Source organism: Chiloscyllium plagiosum, unplaced genomic scaffold (assembly GCF_037043375.1).
Source record: "Chiloscyllium plagiosum isolate Xiang-an unplaced genomic scaffold, Cpla_swu_hap1 HiC_scaffold_1, whole genome shotgun sequence".
In the NCBI taxonomy this organism is placed as follows: domain Eukaryota; kingdom Metazoa; phylum Chordata; class Chondrichthyes; order Orectolobiformes; family Hemiscylliidae; genus Chiloscyllium; species Chiloscyllium plagiosum.
In genome coordinates, this window is record NW_028270139.1 from 9,537,304 (window position 1) to 9,559,321 (window position 22,018).

A 22,018-nucleotide genomic window follows, 5' to 3' on the forward strand; every position below is an offset into this window, starting at 1 on the left:
CGAAGAGTAACCCACCCAGACCCATTCCCTTACTCTATTATCTATATTTCCCCTAACTAATGCACCTAGCCTACATATCCCTGAACACTATGAACAAATTAGTACAGCCAATTCACATAAACTGTACATCTTTGGACTGTAGGAGGAAACTGGAGCATTTGGAGGAAACCCACATAGACTTGGGGAGAATGTGCAAACTCCACACAGACAGTCACTTAAAGCTAGAATCGAACCCGGGTCCCTGGCACTGTGAGGCAGCAGTGCTAACCACTGAGCCACTATTCATTCTCAAACTCAGCTCTATCAGGTTCTCATGGGCCTGTCTGCCTTATCTCAGAATCGTCCTGTTTTCCTTCGCATCCTCAGCATCAGCAGTGGCTCCCTCAACATCTCTATCAGATTCCTCTTCTTTCTTGGAGACAGAGGCTGCTCCATTTCCCCCTCTTCTAAGTTCTCACTCTGTTTGGTTGTGCAGTAATCAATGACTATTCTTGAGACCAAGTGCTGACAAATACTGGAGTATACCTCCTGAGCGGTTCAATGGAAGTTGATCTTCAATCAACAAGTGTTTGTTCAATGATAGCTATAACAGGTATATGTACTACACTTAACTCTGTTTGGCAATAGCTGGAGGGTTTAGTACTGGGGTCATTAATTATGGAATCGGGGGTACTCCTTGGCATCCAGTAGCAAGCCCTTGAAATGATGCAGGAAAGAGTATATTCGAGGAGCCTGGGAACTTTGCAGTGTAACTGTCCTAACATCACTCTGGGTGTATCTACAGATTGCAGCTGTTAAAGAGAACAGTTCACCACCACCTTCTCAAGGGTAACTAGAAATGGGCAATAATTGATGGCCCATATCCCATAAACAGATTTTAAATAAAAAGATAAATGGGCAACATCTGAAGTGCATGAATGATGTCAAAACAGATCAGGAAGAGGTTCAGGACAAGGCAGGCAAGTGGTTTGATATGTACTTCTCATTTTGTAATTTCAGACAGAATAGTGGGGCAATTTCAGCCATTAGGTCTTTTGGTTTTGAAAAGGTAAAATTGAAAGGTAAGTTTATAAATGTCTGCAGAATATGTACCAAGAAATTTTATTCCAAACTAAATTATAAAAATAAGACAATGAGGTACATTCTTTAGCTAATAAAACCAAGGAATCACAGAGCTGGTCCAGTACAGAAGAGGAGAAAGTGAGGTCTGCAGATGCTGGAGATCAGAGATGGAAATGTGTTGCTGGAAAAGCGCAGCAGGTCAGGCAGCATCTAGGGAACAGGAGAATCGACGTTTCGGGCATTAGCCCTTCTTCAGGAGAGGACATCCTGGATGAGGGCTGATGAAGAAGGGCTAATGTCCGAAACGTCGATTCTCCTGTTCCCTAGATGCTGCCTGACCTGCTGCGCTTTTCCAGCAACACATTTCCATCCCAGTACAGAAGAGGCCATTTGGCCTGTGATGTCTGCCCTTTTTTTTGTCAGAGTAATTTATCCAGTGCCATTTCCCCGCCTTCTCTTTTTTTTGCTCTCCACGTTCTTCCTGTTCAAGTGACAGTATAAGATATATTTAGAATTGTTGGGAACTTTTTTTTCATGTATTGGAGAACAAATATGGAGAATAAAATTGACCTGCATTTCTTCAGGATGGCTACCGAAGGGGCCAGAATTTGCTGTACAAGTACTTTGTGAGCAAGAAGAAAATAGAGGAATGGAGTACTAAGCCAGAGAGATGGCTCCTCCGATCATAGATGCAGTGCTGAGAGGCAAAGTTCAGGAGAAAGAGGAAAAGAGATTGTCTTTCCACATTGATCCAGGATGTCCTCCAGAAAACAGTCAAATAGCCAGCCACTGAGATTAGTACCAGGACTCTGATCATATTCAACCCAAAAAATTAACTCTGTTTCTGTCTCCACAGTTGCAGTCCAACATGCTGAGCATTTCCATTACTTTCTGCTTTTATGCCATCTCGCCCTGATAGACCTAACCACCACAACAACTTGCCAACCACATTTCACAACTTCCATATACATCCAGTTATTCAACTATGAAAGGCACATCACTCAAATACATTGCAACACTCTCACTGACACTCTTCCCTCCCTCTTGCAGTACATTATTTAGCAGACACCAGGTTTTGGTGAATGGAGGAGACTGCTGTGGACAGGGAGTTTGTACTGCTAGCTTCCTCCCAGGCAGTGGAGTCATTGCTTCATGACAGCCTGTTCCATGACAATTTATAGCTGTAGCATGGCTCTCATTGTGGGACCGCTGTCTATCCATAAGACCTTGCGACCATAAGATTTCGGAACAGAATTAGAGTATCCCACCATTGAGTCTGCACTGTAATTCAATAACAGCTGATATGTTTTGTAACCCCATTCTCCTGCCGACTCCCCATAACCCTTGATAGTCTTTTGAATCAACACACATAGGTCAGAATATTCTTTGTTAGGCAGTTGCCTCATGTGAACTATGAAAGCTCCAAGTTACCTGTGCTCACTCTTAGAAGGCCTGTTAGATCTTCAGGCCATCCAGGCAGCTGTGTGGTCACCTGTGAACATTCCCCTGAGATGCAGATCCTGGGACATCTTGTCCACATGTAACCTACAGCCAATGAAGGGCACTCAGTAATACCACAGAAGAGACAGGGACTGCTATAGGACCCTTTCATTGCATTGCATGGAGCTGAAAAAGATGCTACAAAGTAGCCTTTAAGTTTTCTTTTGCCCTCTTAAGGGATATAGTGGAGGTAGGGTGGGACATTGCCCAGAGGCCTTCCTACCTGGATCTTACTTGAGAGGATGCAGGGTATTGGTTCTGACAGTAGCCCACCTAATTTTCCAGACTTCCCACCTTCTTTCTCACCTCCGTTACGTCCTGAAATGTCCCCCCATTGTTGGGTTGTTGAGGGGAATCATCAGAAATGTTTACCACAGCCAATCCTTGCTACTGAGAAGTCTCTGATTAGAACCAAATTTCAAAAGTCATTAGAAAGACTGAGTGGTGCAAAGTTGAATGCATTGTAAAAGTTACATTTGCTGAAGTCATGAGGGGTATAGATAACGTGAATAGCCAAGGTCTTTTCCCTAGGGTAGGGAGTCCAAAACAAGAGGACATAGAATATGGTGCCAGAGAAAGTAGTATAGGCCGGTACAATTACAACATTTAAAAGATATTTGGACAGGCATTTGGATTGGAAAGGTTTACGGGGATATGGGCCAAACGCAAGCAAAGGTACTAGCTCAGTTTAGGACACTGGTCAGCCTGCATGAGTTGAGCCAAAGGTTTCCATGCTGTGTACCTCAATGATCCTATGACTCTTTGACTCTAAAATGTGTAGACTGTGCAGAGTGCACTTTATCAGTGGAGGAAATAAATCAGCAATGAGGATTTTTGAGCTAATCATCCAATATTCTTTATGGTTTAAATTTAATTTTCAGTAAACAACCAGATCCTGTGGTCCATCCTCCATCAAAACCTTATAGAAGAAATTATTTACGTGCAAGAGAAGAGTATTTTATATTTACAGGAAAATAGCATACTATATAATTTATTGGCTATAGAATTTTTCTGTAATTAACTGCATATTATTCATGTCTAACTTAGTGGGTAATGGGGCCCCAAAATCTTGGCTATCCTTCAGGAACCATCTTAGGATTCCGGAGGTTTACACTACATTAACACACCATTTAGTCTATTGCGTATCTTTGGTTTCAACACCCAATCCCAAATCATGTTCACTCACTAACCCTGTGTTTTTCTCTGAGGAGAAACTGAGGATTGCAGATGCTGGAGATCAGAGTCAACAAGTGTAGCACTGGAAAAGCACAGCCGGTCAGGCAGCATCCGAGGAGCAGGAGAGTCGACGTTTCGGGCCTAGGCCCTTCCTGATGATGTGTTTTTCTTTGTTTATTTCTGTTGTACTGTTACTAGAGCCATAAAGGCTAAAAAAATGGTTCTGTCAGTTTTCTTTGTATCACTATTAACAATAATATAAAAATAATTATATTCCACTCAGATAACATTTTTTTTAAAGTTGAGTGGCAATAGGTCTTAAGTCAGAACAGTTTAAGTTAGGTCAGAATGCTTTATCAAACAGCAGGTGCTGCGTCTCAGCTTTCCTAAATAGAGGACAACACTTCATCTCAAGGAAAGGGCGACAACAGGCAAACAAGTTGTATGTTGCACAACTTGCAGCATGTGGGAAATCTTAGACACACCTGGCACCTGGATGACCACATCCGTAGCAAGCACCATCGGTTTAATCTATATGAGGGCTTTGGAGCTTGAACGTCGGCTGGAAGCACAGTACATCTGCCAGGTTGAGCGTTACGTGGACAGGATGTTTTTAGCTGTAGCCACCGTACAGCTTAAAGAAGTGTAGTCAGGGAAGCTAATGAGTGACCATCAGTCAGAGGAAAGGTTGCAGGCCTGTGCGCAGGAAAGCCCCCAGAATGCATCTCATTTAAGAACAGATTTTGTGTGTTGTGCGAGTTGTGGTTCCTCTGAAAGTGTTGGTTTGCCGGGGGCGGGGTGGAACAGAAAGTGAGAAGAACAATTGTGATAGGAGATTTAGTAATGTGAGATATAAACAGACATTTCTGCAGCTGCAGGATAGTGAGGTCAGGGTCAAGGGTGTCACTGAACAAAGAAGGGCATTTTGATGTTGGTACACATTGGGACCAATAATATAAATCAAAAGAGGGATAAGGCCTTGCAACAAAGAACTTAAGGATTAGATAGCAGATTGAAAATCAGGACCTCAAAGGTTATAATATCTCCTTGTGCCATAGTGAGTATCGGAATAGGTGATTCGGTCAAATTAATGTGTGGTTGACGAGTTTGAGCAAAAGGGATATATTTCTGGGGAAGGTAGGAATTTGTACAAGTGCACTTGAACAACAAAAGGACCACCATCTTTGTTTAGTTTTGTTGGTGGGAAGTTAAACTGATTTGAGAGCAATGGGATACAGAATGGAGGTACAATAGTGGGTAGTGCACAGTCAAATGTGGATGGAAAGCCAAGTCAGTCTGGCAGGTAAAATATATACTGTATTGTCAAGTTAAGGCAGAAGTAAACTTAGCAAAGTTGGATGGCATTGTTTTAATGCAATGAGTCTTGCTATTAAGGCAGATAGCAGCCAAACATTCGGGGGTATAGAATCTTCAGGAGAGATGGGGGGAGGGTAAAAAGAGGAAGAGGTGTTGCAACATTGATCAAAACGGTAATTATTGCAATAAAGAAGGCTGATATCTTGGAAGGTTCCTCAACTGAGTCTATATAGGTGGAACTTAAAAACAATAAGGGGGTAATCAAATTGCAAGGGTGTGTTATAGACTCTGTAAACAACCAGAGGGATAAAAAAGTGGATATGAAGGCAACTTTCAGAGAAGTGTAAAAGTAATTGGGTAATCATAGTAGGGAATTTCAACATCCCCAATCTAACTTGATATGGAAAAGAACAATGATGGTCCTGAAATCAAAATCCTCAATTAGGGGAGGCTAATTTTAAAAAGATTAGATGTGATTTTGCCAGAGTGGACTGGCAGCAAATACTTTGAAGTAAATCTGTCTCAGAACAATGGGATGCAATCAAGAAGGAACTATGGGGTGTACAAAGCTAATATATTCCATTAAGTGAAGAGGTGGAACTGTCAAATCATGTGCGTCATATCAAAGGATAGACATCATCAGATTAAGAGAAAAGGGACGCTCATTGCACATCCTGCGTGTTAAAGGCAGCAGAAGCTCTAGAGGAGTATCGAATGTGCAAAACTGAATTTTAATAAAAGATTAGGAGAGCTAAAAGAGGATTTGAAAAGATGCTGGGAAGTAAATTAAAAGAAAATCCTAAATTATTTATAGGTACCTTATATTTAAAAAGGGTAAAGCGGGAAAGGTCGTGCCCATTAAGGACCACAATGCTGGAGGACAGACAATATGATACTGTTATTCAAGAAAGAAGCAAAAGATAAACCAGGATATTAAAGGATGATCAGTCTAATCTCGGTGGTGGCAAAACTATTGGAAGCAACTCTGAGGGACAGAATTAATCTGCATTCAGAGAGGCTGGGATTAGTCAAGGATAGTCAACGTGGTTTTGTCATGTCTGACCAACTTGACTGAATTATTCTAAGAGGTGGTTGGGCGTGTAGATAAGGGTAATGTTTTTGATGTAGCATACTTAGATTTCAGCAAGGTTTTTGATAAGGTCCCATATGGGAGACTGATGGGAAAAGTAAAAGCCGATGGAACCCAAGGAACTTTGACAAATTGGATCCACAATTGTCTGAATGGCAGGAAGCAGAGAGCGATGGTTGAGGGATATTTTTCTGACTGGAAGTTTGTGTCGAGTGAATTCCCACAAGGGTCAGTGTTGGGGCCTTTGCTGTTTGTGGTTTATATGAATAATTTACAGTTGAATGTAGGAGCAGTAAGTTCACAGATGATACAAAATTGATTGGGTGGTGAATATTGAAGAGGATAGCATAAGAGGATGGGCTGGTCAGCGGCAAATAGAATTCAATCTGGACAAATGTGAGGTGACAAATTGGGGCAGGCCAAAAAAGGCAAGGGAATACACGACGAATTGAAGCACTCTGGAAAGCACCAAGAATCAGAGGGACCTTGATGTGCAAATACATCAGTCCCTTAAGGTATCAGGACAGGGAGCATAAAATGCTTAAGAAGGTACATGGTATACTTGCCTTTATTAGTCAAGGCATAGGGTTTAAGAGCAGGGGGGTTGGAACTGTATAAAGCATTGGTTAGGCCACAGCTAGAGTATTGTGCAGCTCTGGAATCCAGATTATGAGGAGTATGATAGCAGTGGCGAGGGTGCAGAGGAGATTTATCAGGATGTTGTCTGGGCTGGAGAGTTTCACTGATGAAGAGAGATTGTACAGACTGGGGTTGTTTTCCTTCGAGCAGAGGAGATCGACAGGAGTCATAATTGAGATAAATATAATTATGAAGGGTACATTTGGGGTAGACAGGTTGAAACACTTACCCTGATGGAGGGGTCAATTACTAGGTGGCAGAGATTTAAAGTAAGGAGCAGAAGGTTTTGACAAGATGTGAGGAGAAGCATTTTTACCCAGAGGATGCTGGGAACCTGGAACTCTCTGCCTGTAGGGGTAAGGTAGAAACTCTCAAAATTTCTAAGAAGCATTTAGATGTGCAGTTGCAAGCCAACATATACAAGGCTATGGATCAACTGCCGGAAAATGGGATTAGAATAGATAAGTGGCTGTTTTTGATTTGGCTGGATGGATGTGATCGGCCAAACGGTCTTTTGCGATCCTGTAGGTTTCTATGACTCTAAATCTTGAATAGGAAAGCTTTGGGAGCGTGGAATTCTTAAAATGCACCTATGAGATCTTTTTACGCCATTGCATGGAAAGTCTTACAAGATTTGGGACTGTTCCCGACCTAATTTTAGGGAACAAAGCCAGGCAAGTGATAGAAGTGTCAGTGCCAGAGTATTTCAGTGATAGAGATCATAACTCAATAAGATTGAAGGTTGTTATGGAAAAGGACAAAAATGGACTAGAACTAAATGTTTTGAACTGGGGGAGGCCAACGTTAACATAATAAAACAGGATCTGGCCAAAGTGGATTCGGAGCAGCCAGTTGCAGAAAAGTCCACATCAGGGAACTGGAATACATTCAAAAAGGTAAAAATAAAAGTGCAGGGTCAGCATTTCTGTAAAAGGTGAAGACTGGGCTCAGGAAATAAAAGTCTCTGACAGATACCAAGGACTCAGAATACTGGTAGTTCTTGAGGTGTACAGAAAGTGCAAGACATTACTTGTAAAAGAGAATTGGAAGGCAAAGAGGGAGCATGAGAAAACACTGTCAGATAAATGAAAGGAAAATCCAAAAGCATGTTTCAAGTATATTAGGGACAAGAGAATAAACAGGGAAAGAGTGGGATCCTTGAGGGACCTCAGTTGCAAACAATGCTTGGGGCCAGAAGACCCAGGTGACATTGGAATTGTTATTAGAGTTATGGGAAAGATTTCTGATGGACAGAATTAATTGTCACTTGGAGATTCAGGGATTTACCAAAACAGCCAGCATGGCTTTGCAAAGGGAAGATCATATCTGACAGATATGATTGAGTCTTTCGAGGAGAGCACTAGATCTGTGGATGAAGAAAGTGCAGTGGATGTGGTCTACATGGACTTCAGAAAGGCGTTTGACAAGGTCTTAAATAGGAGGCTGGTCAAGGAGATAGCCTCAGAGTTGGAAGTCACTCAACACCAGGTTATAGTTCAACAGGTTTATTTGAAATCACAAGCATTTGGAGCGTTGCTCCTCTGGCGCATGAACTGCCTGACAAAGGAGTAGTGCTCCGAAAGTTTGTGATTTCAAATAAACTTGTTGGACTACAACCTGGTGTCATTGTGATTTTGTCCGTCCCAGTCCAACACCAGCACCTCCACATCAAGAAGACAGGAGCACATGGGATCCAGGACAATTTGTCAAGTAGGATCAAAAATCAGCTGAGTAGCAGGAAGCAGAGGGTAATATCAAAAGGGTGTTTTTGTGACTGGAAGCCTGCGTCCAGTGGTGTATCATAGGGTTCAGTGCTGGGTCCCTTTCTGTTTCTAGTGCATATTAATTAGATTAGATTCCAATTCTAGGCTTCCATTCACAAAAACACCCTTTTGATATTACCCTCTGCTTCCTGCTACTCAGCTGATTTTTGATCCTATTTGACAAATTGTCCTGGATCCCATGTGCTCCTGTCTTCTTGATGGGGAGGTGCTGGTGTTGGACTGGGACGGACAAAATCAGATTAATGATAAAGTCATGAATGAAAGAGGTTTGATTAGTATGTTTGCAGAGATATGAAAATTGTTGATGTGGTAAATAGGTAAGGAGGAAAGCCTTAGACGATACAATAGTATAGACAGGTTGGTCAGTTTGGCTAAAAGCGGAAAATGGAATTTAATCCTGAAATATGTGAAGTGATGAGTTTTGAGGTGACTTACAAGGCAAGAGAGCACATGATGAATGATAGGACCCTAATCTGTCCAGGGAATCAGAGGGATCCAGATGTGCATGTCCATAGATCCTTGATAGCTACAGGACAGATGGATAAGATGGTTCTGAAGGCGTATGGAATACTTAGGTAACCTGTCCTACCTGCCTATCTTCCTTCCCACCGATCCACTCCACCCTCCTCTCTGACCTATCACCTTCATCCCCATCCCCATTCACCCATTGTACTCTTTGCTACCTTCCCCCACCCTCCTCTCTGACCTATAACCTCCATCCCCACCCCATTCACCTATTGTACTCTATGCTACTTTCTCCCTTCCCCCTCCACCCGCTCTCATTTATCTCTCCACCCTGCAGGCTTCCTGCCTCTATTCCTGATGAAGGGCTTTTGCCAGAAACATCAATTTTCCTGCTCCTTGGATGCTGCTTGAACTGCTGTGCTTTTCCAGCACCACTCTAATCTAGACTTATGGAATACTTACCTTTATTAGTCAAGGCATTGAACGCAAGAGCTGGGAGGTTATGTGGAAACAGTATACAACATTAGTTAGGCCACAGCTGGTTGCTAAACTATAGCAAGGATGTAATTACACCAGTGAATTTACAGAGGAGAGTCACAAGGTGGGTGCCTGGGCTGGAGTGATTCAGATATAAGGAGAAAGTAGATAAGCTGAGAGCAAATTACTGGTAATGCTGGAAACTGTCCTAGAAACAAGAAATGATGGATGCCAAAGAGGGTCAGGCAACGTCCATGGAGAGAAAGCAAGCTAATGTTTCAAGTCTAGATGACTCTTCATCACAACTGCAGTGAAGTGTGGAGGGGGCAGCATTTATGCAATAGGAGGGGGAAGCTGGAGTCTCAAAACGTCAGCTTTCTTACTCTCTGTGAATACTGCCTGAACAGCTGTGATCTCCAGCACTTTTTGTTTTCAGTAGATTCCAGCATCTGCAGTAATTTGCTCCTCCAATGTGTTTAATTGATTGCCAAGTCTCTTTGAAGAAGTCCCACCTTGAAGAAAGTTTGCTCTTCCCTCCAACAGGAATTCCGGTTGTCTCTTTCACCATGCACATCTTCATTGCGTCCCATTTCATTGCTGGTATTTGACAAGGTGTTTGCCAAACTCGCTGAGCTATCAACGTCCTTTATCCTCCACCACTCCTTCCACCCTCCCATTATTGCATAAATGCGGCCCCTGCATACTTCATTTCAGCTCTGATGGAGAGTCATCTAGACTCAAAATGGTAGCTTGCTTTCTGTCCATGGATACTGCCTAACTCCGAGGTAAGCTGGGTTGTTTTCCTTTGAACTGAGAAAGCTGAAAGGGGACCTAAGGGACTTGTAAAGAAATAAGAGAGCACAGGTAGGGTAAATAGGAAGGACGTTTTTCCATTAGTGGAGGGATCAATAACTAGGGGTAGTAGGTCTAACTGAGGTAAAGAGCAGGAGGTTTAGAGGAGACTTAAGGAAGAATTTTTTTTCATCCAGATGGTAGTGGCTATCTGGAACTTATTGACGGAAAGGATGGTACAGGCAGGAAAATCCTCTTTCTGTCCTGAAAATCCTTTTAACTTATGATTCTAAGTCACCCCAGTTATGTTTATCCCTGTCTTTGTATCTGGATTCTGAGCAACAGTCTAGAAGCTTGGAGTTCATTGCTTGCCTGTGTAAAATACAACATTAATTAAATGAAGCCAAGCTTGATCATAACATGATTGAATTTCACATGCAGTTTGGATGAGAAGTGTGGATCTAAGATTAAGCTTAACAAAAGGCAATTATAAAATTCTGAGGATGTGGTTGGCTAAAATGGAAAATAGGTTAAAAGGTGGGACCGTAGAAGAACAGTGATGGACATTTGAGAGGTAATTTCATAACTCATGGCGAGGATATATTCCATTGAAGAAGATTTTGAGAAGGATTCACAACCTGTAGCTATTAAGGAAGTTAAAAATTATATCAAATTGAAAGAAAAAGTAAATAATACTGTGATGATTAATGCATAGGATGTTGGAAAGATTTTAGAAATTAGTAAAAATTGTCTGAAAAAGTAATGAGGAAAAAATTACAGAATGAAGGAAAACCAGCTAGAATATAATAGCAAATAATAATAGTTTCTACTTATATTTAAATGAAAAAGAGTAACTAAAGTGAAGAATCATCCCTTAGAGCGTGAGAATGGGGAATTAGTAATAGGAAATAAGGAAATGGTAACCGTGTGAATTAAATATTTTGTGTATACCTTCACATAGAATGCACAAAATCATTGCAAGAATACAAGAACAAGAAATGGAGGAACTTAAAAGAATCTAAATAACTGTGGAAGAAGTGCTAGGAAAACTACTATAGCGAAATGTTGACAAGTCCCTCTGTCCAGATGATTTGCAACCTGGGGTCTTCAAAATCGTGTCTCCAGAAATAGGAGTTATATTGCTTGTGATCTTCCAAAAGTCCCAAAATTCTGAAAATATCCTAGTGGGTTGGAAAATTGCTAATGTTATATCTTTATTCAATAACCTCAAGTGGTTATATGGTTGGTTGCAATGCAGAGTGGGTTCAATTCCTGTACCAATTGAAGTTACTATGAAGGAATCCTTCTCAACCTGTTCCCCACATTTTGCTATCCAGAAAGATTTAAATGTGGCTGTTGGAATCATGGTCAGATTTCATATGTTTAGTCTGTAGGTAAGTGCGGGTACTTCTGAATAGATGTTTACCACACATAGTATACTATAGTGTAGTTTGAACAGTCAAAGGCAGGCACATTTGGGGACTGCTGTCTCATCTACACTTCACCCTATATGTTGGTTTGAAAATGAAGATAGTGGTCTCTGTGAGGAGAAGAGGTGGAGGAGGAGAATGAGAAGAAGAGAAGTATAGTGCAGAAGCCACCTGCAAGGATAGATGTTAGTTCAAATGCACAGGGTGAAGACTCAGAAACAAGTTGGTGAACCCTTACAGTTTTGCCAGGAGGCATTATGCAGTTAACCAAATTTATAGGGTCGGAATTACCTACTTACAAATGTCTGAGGCACTGTACCATTGGAGATTTAGGCTCCCCAGATCCACAGTAATATATCTTTGTGATATGCCGCTTGGGAAACTAAAATAAACATGAGAACTGCAAATGCAGGAAATCTGAAAGAGAAACAGGAATTGCTAGAGAAACATAGCAGGTCCGGAGAGAAAGCAGAGTTGACATTTCAACTCTAAATGTTGACTGCTTTCACTCCTTACCTAAAGACCTGCTGAGTTTCTCCAGCAATTTCAGTTTTTGTTTGTGGCTGGAAAACTAGCCTCCAACTGAATAGAGGGACAACCCATACCAACTCTAGAGGTTAAAAATCACACAACACCAGGTTATACTCCAACAGGTTTATTTGGAAGTACTGCCTTTCAGAGCGCTGCTCTTTCATCAGTAGCTAGTGGGGCAGGATCATAAGACAGAATTTATATCAAAAGATCATCGTGTCATGCAACTGATACGATATATTGAACAGGCCTAGATTACTGTTAAGTCTTTCATCTTTAAAATGGGTTACAGGTATCTATTTATTAATATGTATGTCCCAGAACTTCCTTCAAGTCCCATTCCCTAGATAACTTAAGGTTTTATAAAAAAAAGTGACATATCAGCTCAGACAATGCACGAAAGGTGTGGGGCTAGAGTCTGTCTATATTCCAATCTTGAGTCAGACTGGTTCTATTTCTAAAGTAGGAATTTATAAAATGTCACATGGATTGACTACTTGCAGATTGTGTGCTTTTTGAACAAAATAGAATGTATCTGCAAATACAATTCATCCGATAGACATATGTGTGTGTCTGTGTGTGGGGGGGGGGGGGGGCGGGGGAGGGAGAGAGGGAGAGAGAGTGGGGGACAGAGAGAGACAGTGTGTGCATGTGAGTGTGTACATGTGAGTGTGTACATGTGAGTGTGTGTGTGCATGCTTAGTAGAGTGTGTGCATGAGTGTGATGGAGTATAAGCCTGTGAGACAGTGTGCATTTGTGTGAGAGGGTGTGCATGTGCGTGAGAGTGTGTGAGAGGGTCTGCATGAGTATTTGAGCATGTAAGAATGTGTGTGTATGTGTGTGTGTGTGTGTGTGTGTGTGTTCAAAGTTTGTGAGAAGATTTTTAGCTCGGGTGCTCGTTGTTGTGGTTCTGTTCGCCGAGCTGGGAATTTGTGTTGCAGATGTTTCGTCCCCTGTCTAGGTGTCATCCTCAGTGCTTGGGAGCCTCCTGTGAAGCGCTTCTGTGATCTTTCCTCTGGCCTATCCCTCAAAAAAGTGGCTCTTGATATTTGTTGGGCATCGTAGACAACAAGTGAATAAAGAAACAATGACAGCCTTGACATAATGAAGGCTGTCACTGAGCAATCTATAAGTCACCTGAAGATGAGATTTAGTTGGCTGGACAAATCAGGAGGAGCTCTGCAGTACACACCAGCCAGAATATCCCTGATGATAGTTGTATGCTGTGCTCTGTAATCTGGTATGACAGATTTCCTGCAGCAGATATCAGATAACACTAATGAAGATCTCCCTGTGGATTTGGACAGATCACCATGTGAAGAAATGCAGGGCCGTACCAGTGAGCACTTTGATGGCCATGAGGCATTATGGATGCAGTGGTTTCAGTCGGATATACAGTACACCACTTCAATCAGGGGAGAAAGTGAGCAAGCAGATGCTGGAGATCAGAGTCGAAGAGTGTGGTGCTGGAAAAGCACAACTGGTCAGGCAGCATCTGAGGAGCAGGACAATTGTTGTTTCAAGCATAAGCTCTTCATCAGGAACGTTTTCGATGAAGACCTTATGCTCGAAATGTCGATTCTCCTGCCCCTCAGATACTGCCTGACCGGCTGTGCTTTTCCAGCACCACACTCTTCGACTCTGATCTCCAGCATCTGCAGTGCTCACTTTCTCCCAGTTGATTATAACCTTACTGCGAAGCCTCTTCCAAGGATGCCTAGCTCAAAGAAGTTCTCCTCCTCCCTCTACAAGGATCTCAGTAAGTCTCTCTCTCTCACTGCACCCCCCAGGTCATCTCCTCAGCCCTGAATCACTTCAAATCAACCTAGTAGTTAATCTATATTCGCACCAGGGCACCACCCTATAACAGCACTTTCCATGATTACTCAGCACAGTGCCCAAAGCAATGCCCATGAACCATGGGCATCCTCCATGTGAACATCATAATTGAACTGTACCTAATAAACCTCATGGAATTAATCACTTTGCTCCTTTTCCAAGTATAAATAAAGCTCTAAACAAAAGCGGAATGGGAATGCACCATTTACTTTCTGAAAATCCCCTAACATGTTGAGGAGGCCAAAGAAAACAGTAAACACACCATAGTGAACACACCTGCTCATCACCAGAATAATCCTTAGAAAATCATAATATTATCTAGTAGAGTCAGCATGGTCTGTTCAAGGGAAACAATGTTTGACTAGTATATTAGAGATATTCGAGGAAGTAGCAAGCAAGATGGATAAAGGGGAATCTATAAATGTGGCGTACTTGTATTTTCACAATGCATTTAATAAGAGCTGCAACAAAGGTTACTCCATAAAAAAGAGCTCCTGCTGAAGAGGGTGACATGTTAGTGTGCATAGAGGATGCTAAGATTAGCTAATGGAAAGTACACAAGCAGGAGGCTGGAGGAACAGAGCAAGCCAGGAAGCATCAAGAGGTGGAGGAGAAGTAATGAAGAAGATTGATGAGGGCAGAATGGTGGACGTGATCTATATGGACTTCAGTAAGGGGCTCGACAAGGTTCCCCATGGGAGACTGGTTTGCAAGGTTAGATCTCATGAAATACAGGCAGAAATAGCCATTTGGATACAGAACTGGCTCAAAGGTAGAAGACAGTGGGTGGTGGTAGGGAGTTGCTTTTCAGACTAGAGGCCTGTGACCAGTGGTGTGGCACAAAGATCAGTGCTAGGTCTACTGCTTTTCGTCATTTATATAAATGATTTGGATGTGAACATAAGAGATATAGTTAGTAAGTTTGGAGATGACACCAAAATTGGAGGTGTAGTGGACAGCGAAGAAGGTTACCTCAGAGTATAATGGGATCTTGATCAGATGGGCCAATGGGCCGAGAAGTGGCAGATGGAGTTTAATTTAGATAAAAGTGAGACGCTGCATTTTGGAAAAGCAAATCAGAGCAGAACCTATATACTTAATGGTAAGGTTCTGGGGAGTGTTGTTGAACCGAGAGACCTTGAAGAGCAGGTTCATAGCTCCTTGAAATTGGAGATGCATGTAGATAAGATAGTGAAGAAGACATTTGGTATGCTTTCCTTTATTGGTCAGAGTATTGAGTACAGGAGTTGGGAGGTCATGTTGCGGCTGCACAGGACATTGGTTAAGCCACGTTTTGTCCGCAATTCTGGTCTCCTTTCTCTCTTGAAAGGGTTCAGAAAAGATTTATAAGGATGTTGCTAGGCTTGGAGGATTTGAGCTCTACGGATAGGCCGAATAGGTTGGGGCTGTTTTCCCTGGAGCATCGGAGGCTGAGGGGTGATCTTATAGAGGTTTATAAAATCATGAGGGACATGGATAGGACAAATAGACAAGGTCTTATCCCTGGGTTGAGGGAGTCCAGAACTAGAGGGCATAGGTTTAGGATGAGGGCAAAGGGACCTAAGGGGCAACTTTTTCACAGAGGGTGGTGCGCGTATGGAATGAGCTGCCAATAGAAGTGGTGGAGGCTGGTGCAATTGCAACAATTAAAAGGCAAATGGATGGGTATATGAATAGGAAGGGATTATAGGGATATGGGCTAAGTACTGGCAACTGGGACTAGATTAATTTAGGACATCTGGTCGGTGTGGATGAGTTGGACTGAAGGGTCTGTTTCTGTGCTTTAAATCTCTATGACTCTAAGTCAACATTTCAGGTGCAATCCTTCTTCAGGAGTCCTGCAATGTTAACTTCTTCATCTTGTGATGCTGCCTGGCTTGCTGTGTTCTTCCAGACTCCTGGTTGTCTGGTTTGGATTCCAGCACCGACAGTTTTTTTTCTTTCTCAGTAAGATTAGCTAAAACTTGACCTACTCTTGGGAAATAAGGCAGGGCAGGTGACTGAGATGTCAGTGGGGGAGCACTTTGGGGCCAGTGACCATAATTCTATTAGATTTAAAATAATGATGGAAAAGGATAGACCAGATCTAAAAGTTGAAAACTGTTTGGGGACAGATGTTTGGAGGTAAAGGGACAGCTGGAAAATGGGAAGCCTTCAGAAATGAGATAACGAGAATCCAGAGAAAGTATATTCCTGTTAGAGTGAAAGGAAAGGCTGGTAGGTATAGGGAATGCTGGATGACTAAAGAAATTGAGGGTTTGGTTAAGAAAGAGAAGGTAGCATATGTAAGGTATAGACAGGATAGATCGAGTGATTCCTTAGAAGAGTATAAAGGAAGTAGGAGTATACTTGAGAGGGAAGTCAGGAGGGCAAAAAGGCAACATGAGATAGCTTTGGCAAATAGAATTAAGAAGAATCCACAGAGTTTTTACAAAGACATTAAGGACAAAAGGGTAACTAGGGAGAGGATAGGGCCCCTCAAAGATCAGCAGGGCGGCCTTTGTTGGGAGCCGCAGAAAATGGGGGAGATACTAAATGAGTATTTTGCATCAGTATTTACTGTGGTAAAGGATATGCAAGATATAGACTGTAGGGAAATAAATGGTGACATCTTGCAAACTGTCCATATTACAGAGGAGGAAGTACTGTATGTCTTGGTGGATAAATCCCCAGGACCTGATTAGGAGGACCCTAGAACTCTGTGGGAAGCTAGAGAATTGATTGCTGGGCCTCTTACTGAGATATTTGTATCAATAGTCACAGGTGTGGTGCTGGAAGACTGGAGGTTGGCTAATGTGGTGCCACTGTTTAAGAAGGGTGGTAAGGACAAGCCAGGGAACTATGGACCAGTGAGCCTGACCTCGGTGGTGGGTAAGTTGTTGGAGGGACTCCTGAGGGACAGGATATACATGTATTTGGAAAGGCAAGAACTGATTAGGGACAGTCAACATGGCTTTGTGCATGGGAAATCATATCTCACAAACTTGATTGAGTTTTTTGAGGAAGTAACAAGGAGGATTGATGAGGGCAGAGTGGTAGATGTGATTTATATGGACTTCAGTAAGGCGTTCGACAAGGTTGCCCATAGGAGACTGATTAGCAAGGTTAGATCTCATAGAATACAGGGAGAACTAGCCATTTGGATACAGAACTGACTCAAACATAGAAGACAGAGTGAGGTGGTGAAGGGTTGTTTTTCAGACTGGAGGCCTGTGACCAGTGGAGTGCCACAAGAATCGGTGCTGGGTCCTCTACCTTTTGTCATTTACATAAATAATTTGGATGCGAGCATAAGAGGTACAGTTAGTAAGTTTGCAGATGACACCAAAATTGAAGGTGTAGTGGACAGCAAAGAAGGTTACCTCAGATTATAACAGGATCTGGACCAGATGGGCCAATGGGCTGAGAAGTGGCAGATGTAGTTTCAGATAAAAACGAGGTGATTTTGGGAAAGCAAATCTTAGCAGGACTTATACACTTAATGGTAAGGTCCTAGGGAGTGTTGCTGAACAAAGAGACCTTGGAGTGCAGGTTCATAGCTCCTTGAAAGTGGAGTTGCAGGTAAATAGGATAGTAAAGAAGGCATTTGGTATGCTTTCCTTTATTGGTCAGAGTATTGAGTACAGGAGTTGGGAGGTCATGTTGCAGCTGTACAGGACATTGGTTAGGCCACTGTTGGAATATTGCGTGCAATTCTGTTCTCCTTCCTATCGGAAAGATGTTGTGAAACTTGAAAGGGTTCAGAAAAGATTTACAAGGATGCTGCTACGGTTGGAGGATCTGAGCTACAGGGAGAGGCTGAACAGGCTGGGGCTGTTTTCCCTGGAGCATCAAAGGCTGAGGGGTAACTTTATAGAGGTTTACAAGATTATGAGGGGCATAGATAGGGTAAATAGGCAGAGTCTTTTCCCTGGGGTGGGGGAGTCCAGAACTAGAGGGCATAGGTTTAGGGTGAGAGGGGAAAGATATAAAAGAGACCTAAGGGGCAACTTTTTCACGCAGAGGGTGATACATGTATGGAATAAGCTGCCAGAGAAAGTGGTGGAGGCTGGTACAATTGCAACATTTTAGAGGCTTTTGGATGGGTATATGAATAGGAAGGGTTTGGAGGGATATGGCTGGGTGCTGGCGGGTGGGACTAGATTGGGTTGGGATATCTGGTCAGCATGGACGGGTTGGACCGAAAGGTCTGTTTCCATGCTGTATATCTCTATGACACTATGAGTCTATGACTCAGTCAGTAGGGATAAATGGATACTTCTTCAGTGTTAAAGTGTTAATAGTGGTGTGCCACAAGGAACAGTGCTGGAATCTCAATGAATTACAATCAATATCATTGACATAGATTGTCAATGAGGCACAGAATGTATGGTAGCTCAATCTGCTGATGACACAAAGCTAGGTAGGTAAGTAAGTTGTCAAAAGAGCTCATAGTGTCTAAAAAGGCATTTAGAAAGATATAGAGAGTGATTTAAAATTTTGTTAAATTTAAGAATTGAATGCAGTATTCCAAAAGTGGCCTAACCAATGTCCTGTACAGCTGCAACATGACCTCCCAACTCCTGTACTCAATGTACTGACAAATAAAGGCAAGTATACCAAATGCCTTTTTTAATACCCTGTCTGCGTGCGATTTCACTTTCAAGGAAATATGAACCTGCACTCCAAGGTCTCTTTGGCAAGACTTCTCAGGATCTTACCATTAAGTCCTGCCCTGATTTGCCCTACCAAAATCTAACATTTCACATGTACCTAGATTAAACTCCATCTGCCACTCCTTGTCCCATTTGATCAAGTCCCACTGTAGTCTGACGTAACCTTCTTCACTGTCCACTACATCATAAATTTTGGTGTCAGCTGCAGACTTACGAACCATTCCTCCTAAATTCTCATCCAATCATTTATATAAATGATGAAAAGCGCGGTACTAGTAAGCCAAGGAAGAAGAGAGCTGAAAATGTGTTGCTGGTAAAGCACAGCAGGTCAGACAGCATCCAAGGAACAGGAGAATCGACGTTTCGGGCATAAGCCGTTCATCAGGAATGAGGAAAGTGTGTTCAGCAGGCTAAGATAAAAGGTAGGGAGGAGGGACTTGGGGGAGGGGCGTTGGAAATGTGATAGGTGGAAAGAGGTCAAGGTGAGGGTGATAGGTTAGAGTGGGGTGGGGGCGGAGAGGTCAGGAAGAAGATTGTAGGTTAGGAGGGCACCTCAGCACCGCCCTCCTAACCTACAATCTTCTTCCTGACCTCTCCGCCCCCACCCCACTCTAACCTATCACCCTCACCTTGACCTCTTTCCACCTATCACATTTCCAACGCCCCTCCCCCCAAGTCCCTCCTCCCTACCTTTTATCTTAGCCTGCTGAACACACTTTCCTCATTCCTGATGAACGGCTTATGCCCGAAACGTCGATTCTCCTGTTCCTTGGATGCTGCCTAACCTGCTGTGCTTTACCAGCAACACATTTTCAGCTCTGATCTCCAGCATCTGCAAACCTCACTTTCTCCGCAAGGAAGAAGAGAAGCTAGCTAGGTGATAATGGGGTTTGTGAGTAGTTGAAAATGGGTTGGCTGTACTGAAAGCAATTCATTTCATGACAGGACCTGTGGTTGTGGGGGTGGGTGATATACATGGAAGGAGGTGGTCATGCTCAAAAATTGTTAGATTCAATATTGAGACCTGAGGGTAAAGTCTCCATGCGGAAAATAAGGCGTTGTTCTGTCTTAAGCCTGTTACTGCAGGCCTGAAACAGAAATTTTGGCATAGGAACACAGTGGTGTTGAAATGGCAGGCAACTAGAAGCTTGAGGTAATCTTTTTCTGCAGAACATAGGTATTCTGCAAAGCCGTCACCCAGTCTGCATTTCATTTCCCCAAATTGGAAAAAGATTATCACAGAAATCTTACAGCACAGAAAGGGGCCTTGTGCCTGCATGAGCTCTTCAAACAAGCATCAATACCTATTGCTGATCTCCTGCCTTTTCTCTACACATTTGTACATTATTTTCATCCAAATAGTCATCTAATGCCCCCTTGAATGCCTCAGTTATACCTGGCTCCACCACATTTTCAGACACAGTGGACCATACCCTAACTACTCACTGAGTAAAAGGTATTTTTCTCATATCTCCCTTTCTTCTTTTGCAAATCATTTTAAATCTATAATCTATGCCCTGTTATTCTTGTTCCTTTCATAAGTGGAAACAGTTTCTCCTTGTCTACTCTATCCAGCTCTCGTGATTTTGGAACCCTCTTAGCCTTCTTCTCTCCAAGTTGATTCCTTATAAATCGTCTTGAGCGAGTGGACAAATAATTAGCCAATGAAGTACTATTTGGATAAATGTGAGCTATCCACTTTGAAAGCAATAACAGAAAGTTATTCTATTATTTGAATAGCTATAAATTGAGAAAGGGGAATGTGTAATGGGACCTGGGTGTCCTCATACAGCAGGTGGTAAAGAAAACAAATCACATGTTGTCCTTCATAGTGAAAGAAGTTCATGTGCAGGAGCAGGGATGTCTTGCTGCAATTAAACAGGGCCTTCGAAGGATGTTCTTACTATAGAGAGAATGCAATAAAGGTTTACTAGACTGATTCTTGGGATGCTGGGATTGATGTATGAGGAAAGTTTGAATTGGTTAGAATTATACTCGCTGGAATTCAGAAGAATAAGGGGAAATCTCATAGAAGGCTATAAAATTCTAACAGGACTAGACAGGGTAGTTGCAGCAAGGATATTCTTGATGACTGGGGAGTCCAGAAACAGGGTCATAGTCTAAGGATCCAGGGTAAACTATTTAGGATTGAGGTGAGGAGAAATTTCTCTGCACAAACAGTGGAGAGCCTGTGGAATTCACTAGGTCAGAAAGCAGTCAAGGCAAAACATGGTATGATTTCAAGAAGATATAGTACTTTGGGCTAAAGGATCAAAGGAAAAAGAGGTTAAAGCAGGGACAGGCTATTTACAATCAGCCGTGATCATAATGAATGGCAGAGCTGGCTCACAGGGCCAAATAGCCTACTCCTGATCCTATTCTCCATGTTTCCTTGGAAGTCACTTCTACATTCTCTTCAACGTGTTCACAGTCTTCTTATAGTGTCTCTCTCAGAACTGTACTCAATACTCCAGCTGAGATCTCATAAGTGTCTTATACAAGTCCAACCTCACCTCCTTGCTCTTGTATGCTTCTGTTAATAAAGCTGAGGATACTTCTGCATTACTGACTGCTTTCCTGTCACCTTCAATCATACACATGTACACCCAGAATCCTCTACTCCGACACCCTATTTTTCAATGTTCTTCTTACAAAATACACCACTTCACATTTCTCTATATTGAAACTCATCTGCCACCTATCTGTCCACTCCACCAACTTTGTCAATGTCATTTTGAAGTTTTACATTCTCACAGTTTACAATTATTCCAGTTTTGTGTCATATGCAAACTTTGAAATTCTCCCCTGTGCACCAATTAATATAGATCAGGAAAAGGAAGGGTCCCAATACCCATTCCTGAGGAACTCCACGACAAATTCTACATCAGCCCAGAAGTCTCTAAAAAGGGTTCTGGGCTAAAGCAGTCCCTGCTCTGGGTACAGCAACAATATTGTTGATGCTGTCTCACTGACACCATCAAGAGTCCCTGCTCTGGGCAATGCCACTGCCAAGAGTCCAGGCTCAGGGCCTACTGAAGCCGGGAGTCCTTGCTCTGGGTACTGCCATCACCAAGAGAGTAGGCTCCGGGTCTACCACTGACAGGAATCCTAGCTCCTGACATTGCCGCTGCAATGATGAAAAGGAGAGCGAGAAAGGATGCCGGTTATTTAAGTAATTTCTTTTTATCTTCCTGCAAAATAGTTTCACTATATCTTCCTAGGTATGTGACAGTAAAATTATTTATTCATTCAAAATATTC